Source organism: Lotus japonicus, chromosome 4, assembly GCF_012489685.1.
Source record: "Lotus japonicus ecotype B-129 chromosome 4, LjGifu_v1.2".
NCBI classification, from domain to species: Eukaryota; Viridiplantae; Streptophyta; class Magnoliopsida; order Fabales; family Fabaceae; genus Lotus; species Lotus japonicus.
Genome location: NC_080044.1, coordinates 61,955,885 through 61,961,884, shown reverse-complemented (window position 1 = coordinate 61,961,884; position 6,000 = coordinate 61,955,885).

Here is a 6,000-nt window from a genome sequence, read left to right as displayed (position 1 = left end):
TTTCGATCCGAAAATTTTTCCGAGCCTAGAACCGTCTTAGTTACGGCTTATGTTAACCTAGGAACCAAGTTTGATCGAAGAAAAATCGACCCTCCCAATTAAGGAAAGTGGCCGAGAGCTATATCAAGGGGGGAGGAGAATCCGATTTTTCGAAAACTTGTCTTAACGCGTTAGATTGTCGTACCACGGAGGTAGTAGTGTACTGTGTAACCCTAGGACTCTTTGATTGCTGAGTTTCTGACTCTTGGTGTTGATTTCTGTGATTTTTGCTTAAGGTTCGTTTGAGGAGATTCCAAGAAACCAAGGAGAAGAGCTTGAAGAACATTTGGAGGAGGAAGCTGGAAGACCCACCGGTGAGGGCTACTCTCTGAATTACTAGATAATGCTTTAGGTGTCGATGAAATTCGACTTGATTTATGTGTTATGCACCTAATTGCTAAATGTCTGAAATGATTTCTGAGGCTTCGGCCGAACTTGTTGAGTACTTGATGCCATGATATTGTGTGCTAAATGATTCACATGCTATGTGCTACATGGTTAACTTAGGATGTGTTGGAATATGCTGTTTATGTCTTTTGGTTGAGCTGTTTCAATGAGGCTTTTCCACTTGTACCTGAGATTCTGAAAAGTGAGGATTACGGGCAGGTCATGCCGAATTTTTATGAGATTTTGAGAGAGTTTTAAAAGGACGAACGGAGTTCGGACCTTGTCATGCTCCAATGGATCGAGACCTTCTCAGGGAATTACTTGGGTTTATGGGAACTTTGAACTCATAGGGAATACGATAAGACTAAAAAGAGCTATTTTTATAAAGAAATTCATAAGATATTAAACAACCTCTAGACCTTTAAATAAAGATAACAATCTCGGATGCAAGCTTTGGATTGAAGTTTAGTTTTGGAAAATGAGAAGTGTCGTCGGATCCAAGTGTTGGGAAGATTTCGAGTTTTGGGTATGTTGATACTCATTCGCTCTGGGAGCAGTTTGTTTAGCCATCCAAGGGATGAGCCGAGAAGCTTCACGGAGGTGTGAGACCTTGTGAATGCGTGATACTCCACTGAGGCGTGAGACCTTGTGGAAAGCATGGATCTTCACTGAGGCGTGAGACCTCGTGAACAGCATGATACTTCATTGAAGCGTGAGACTTCGTGCAAGTGTGTAAATTCACTGAGGCGTGAGACCTTGTGAAAGCATAAAACTTCACTGAAGCGTGAGACTTTGTGAATGTGTGAGACTCCACAGAAGCGTGAGACTTCGTGAGAGCATTGATGACTCGAAGAGTTGTCGTGAGTGGTTGCACTCTTTTGTTTATGATTAATTGTATTTTGTCGCAGAATCGACATTTACCTTAGGGTATTCTTTTAGAGACTTTAAGTTAATCTAGAACACGTGGCGACGTGTCGGGTGAGGTCGGAGACGTTGTTTGGCTAATCACTTGCATTCATGCACTCATTTTGAGGTTAATACACGGCGTGATACCGGACCTCGGTGGATTCCAAAATGGTCATAAGACCCGGATTTCCATATTTAGGACACTACGGTGGTCCTCAGTAGCAGACGGAATGGCAGACCTACGGGTTCACTGCTGATCTGACTACTTTTGTGTGGTGTAAGAGACACGCGAGCAGGAAGGTACCCACCGTGGCTGGTGTTAGGGCCGTCTCGTTGATGTCCATCCTTCTTCCGGAATGCATTTTGTTACTCAGCATTGCATTTCATGCAACATACATGCTAACTTAGTTGCTGAGTGTGATTGGTAACTGTTTATCCTATTTTTGAGGCATGCTACTTGTTTTTATGGCTCTTTATATTTATTGTGATACATGCAACCCTAGGAAGCTATCCCAAAACTTATAAGCCTGAGAGGCTAGTATTTATTATCCTATAATTATATCTGGTTTTATTAATTATATAATTCTTTGGAGTTGACCCTCGCGTCTGCTGTGTGTGTTTGGGCGGACTACGCCATTTGTCAGATGAGTATGGGGGATTGGTTTACCATGGTCAGCCCGTCAGGGGGGACCAGGTACGAGATGCTTGACCAAGACGACCCAGGTGCATGGGTGGTCGATCCCGAGGGCCACCGTGCGACCTACACCGGTCGGATCATGGAGGACCGTGTCGATCGATTCGGACGCTTGACGGAGGGAGTGATGAGGAGGCACATAGTGAGCTTCAACCTGCCTCCAGGAGTACACTGTGGACCCGGCTTGGGAGTACCTCCACCGCCACCATCTCCTTCAGATGATGAGGACCCTTCTGAGGAGTTGCCAGTAGGTGGGGCTTCGACGGAGTCTAGTCCGTCTACTGCTGCTGCTGTCGTTGCGGATCTCGTTCCGGGCCCCGAGCCCGAGAGTCCAGTGCGGGAGCGCATTAGGGTGGACAGAGAGGGCAGTGTTGAGTACGTCGACCTAGTCGTCCTGGATGCAGATTCGGATGACGACCGCGCCAGCATGTAGGATCGAGTGCTAGTGTGGGCTCCTCGGGTAGGGATAGTGTAGGAGTTGTGTCGATGCTCTGACCGTCATGCTTCCGTTTTGGGGACAGGGTAGTTTTCCTACCGGTAGCTTTTGTGTGGTTTCCTATGGAGATCACAGAGAGCTGGTTGGATTTAGGGGGTCTTTTCTTAGGCCGCTGGGCCAACTTGCTCTCAGTTTTTGTAGGTTAGTGTTGCGGACACAGTATCTTCATCTTGGACTGTACATATTGCCTTCGGGCGTTACTCTTTTCTGTCACCCGACACGAGGCATGTATATATAGTTGTATAGTAGTTCCTTTTATCTTTTGTTGGGGAGTTTTATTGCTTTTTGTCTTTAGTTATATTGTCGAAAAAAAATAATTCACGTTTTTCCGCTTAAAGTATTTTCTTTTGGTTACTAAAGTGACGCCACCGAAATCGGGGTGTTACAGCCCCATCCCCCACCAGTTTCTTCTACCTCTACGACGTCGACCCCAAGTCCATCAAAAACAAAGGATGGATTTCCTTGAAGGCCCGAGCCGGCCGGAAGTGTTTGCATCCTCACAAAAGTAACGCGAAGTCCTCCTTCGCACGAAAGTACTTCCGTGTGGCGGCTCATCCCGCCTACCCAGAGGCATTCACCCTCAGAGACGGGACCGCCCTCTTTCCTCTTTACTGGACGGAGAAGCCCAACGGGATCACCGATCCTTCAGAGGAACCCTTGTCCGCCAACGACAAAGCCTTTCTTAATCTCCTTGCCCCACTTTCCATCCTTGACTGCACAACAGTCCTTGCCCATAGCTCACTTTTATTATCGACATTTCCTTTCTCGACTCCTATGTTGTCACTGATCGTGTTTTTTTTTTTATTGTTACAGAAGATATGAATTTCACGAACGCCGAGCTCCTGAAGGCCCGCGAGAGGAGAATGACTCGCTTTTCCCCAAAATTCAACACTGAGGGCGACGTGAAAAAACGGGGCGGTGCTGAGAACCAAGCCGAGAGCACCAAAGCTCCCAAAAGGAGAAGATTGGTCAAAGCCTCCCCCGGCGCCGGCACATCCAACCCTGGCGCTCAGCCCACCACTGCTGCTGCGCCTAAAGGCAAAAATGTCACTGAAGCCTCCGTCGCCGCGGCTATCGAGCCAACCACCGTACCAGCTTCTACTCCTGCCACCGCCGGTGCGACCGCTGCTGTTGCCGCTGAGTCCTCTGTTGGCGCCACAGCCGCCTCCGTCGGTGCCACAACCACCAACATTTCTCAATCCTCAGCTGCCGAGGAACTCACCGGCGTCAACGCCACAAAAGCTGCTGCGTCTTCCGACACTCCTATTGGGGAGAAGGAAAAAGAAAATGAAACCTCGAAGTCTCCCTCTCGCCGAGATGCGCCTCCTAGCCCGCCCTCAACACATGATGCGGGCTCCATGCCTTCCCCGCCTCATCAAGGGGAAAAATCCTGTCCTGGCGCTGCCACTACCTCTGAAGCGGCTCAAATTGAACAAGCCCCTGCTCCCGAGGTCGGTTCTTCAAGCTATTATAATATGCTCCCCCACGCCATTGAACCCTCAGAATTCTTACTTGCTGGTCTTAACCGTGACTTCATAGAAAAAGAAGTTTTGAGTCGGGGCCTTAATGACACCAAGGAGGAGACTCTTGCTTGCCTCCTACGCGCTGGGTGCATCTTTGCCCACGCGTTTGAGAAGTTCAATGCCGCCACCGTTGAAGCTGAGCGGTTGAAGGCCGAAAGTGCTAAGCATCAAGAAGCCGCCGCTGCTTGGGAAAAGCGTTTCGACAAACTGGCGACGCAGGCAGGAAAAGACAAAGTCTATGCCGACAAGATGATTGGCACGGCGGGGATTAAAATCGGCGAGTTGGAGGATCAGCTGGCGCTGATGAAGGAAGAAGCAGATGAGCTTGATGCAAGCCTTCAAGCTTGCAGAAAGGAAAAAGAGCAAGCCGAGAAGGACTTGATCGCCCGAGGCGAGGCGCTGATTGCTAAGGAGTCAGAGCTTGCCATACTGCGCGCTGAGCTGGAGTTAGCGAAAAAGGCGTTGACGGAGCAAGAGAAAAGGGCAAGGTCTGACATGGAGGCGGTGATGCAGGCTACGTCCGAGGAGATCAAGAAAGCGACCGGAACTCATGCCGAGGCCCTCGCCACGAAAGATGCTGAGATTGCTTCCCAACTGGCAAAGATCAAAATACTAGAGGACGAGCTGGCGATGGAGAAGGCCAAATCCACTGAGGCGAGGGAACAAGCCGCTGACATCGCCCTTGACAACCGCGAGCGCGGTTTCTACCTCGCCAAAGATCAGGCCCAACATTTGTACCCGAACTTTGACTTTAGCGCCATGGGAGTAATGAAAGAGATAACCGCCGCAGGACTGGTTGGTCCCGACGATCCTCCCCTGATTGACCAAAACCTCTGGACAGCGACTGAAGAAGAAGAGGAAGAAGAAGAACAGGAGAAAGAAAACAATGAATAATGTAATTTTAACATTACTTTTATCTTTTACTGTCACCTTGTAGTGTACTTTTCCGCCATTCGTCTATGTTTAAGCAACCCTTCGCCATAGCTTTTTATATCGCCGTTGGATATTTTGTATGTCATGTTGGAATGCTTCCGCCGTATACTTTTTAGTCGCCGCCTTCTTATGGCTTAAAAAATTTAAGAATAAGTTTCATAGTTTAACCCCTCAACACGCCAGAGTAGTAAAATATTCAACATCCTGAGTGACCGAGCACTCGCCTTCCACCTTATTCATTCGCCGACCTTATATCTTGCGCTATTTTTCACGCGTCATATGATTGAATTACGCCTAACGATTTCGTGCCTTAATTTTAACTAGGACTTGTTGCTTGGTATTCCACCACCAAGACTTTAGACGTTTTTCCCCAATAGGAAGAAACGGCCTCCATTCTCGAGGACTTCGCCCGGGGCTTTGCCCGCTCGGGGCTTACAATGCTTGGATCCCAATGGCCATTTGGGGGTCCCAAGACTTTTGCCTAGTTAACGGCGCTCGTCGTATTCTAGCGAGTCTTACCCAGCACATCGTTTACGGGACCGGCGATCACGTCAGACTTTCCGGAGGGTGATTCCCAGGCGTCAAAGGCCATTTGTGGAATCGCCACAACCTTCAGGGTTCCAGCAAGCCCCTTTGGGGATCAAGCTTGTCCCACTTAGTGATCGCCGTAATTCTTTATGTCGATCGGCAATTCCGATCGTCAGGGAATCCCTGGAATTTTTGGACACGAGTTTCGTGAATTTTCGTTTTATTTTATTGATGGAGCGCCTCATTAAAAAACTCCTTTCGGAGAAAAAGAGCACGCCTTGTTATTGCAATACATTGGAGAATTTGAAAACACTTCGGAAAATCTTAAAGATATCTGGCTCCGGCGATTCCGCCTTGTTCACTTTCTCGCCTGTGATCAACTATAAAAGTAGCGCAAGCTCAAACCATTGAACGATCGAGGTAACCGCCTTCCATCAAGCTCTTCTAAGTGATAGGCCCCATTACCAAGAACTTTAATAATGCGGTAGGGCCCT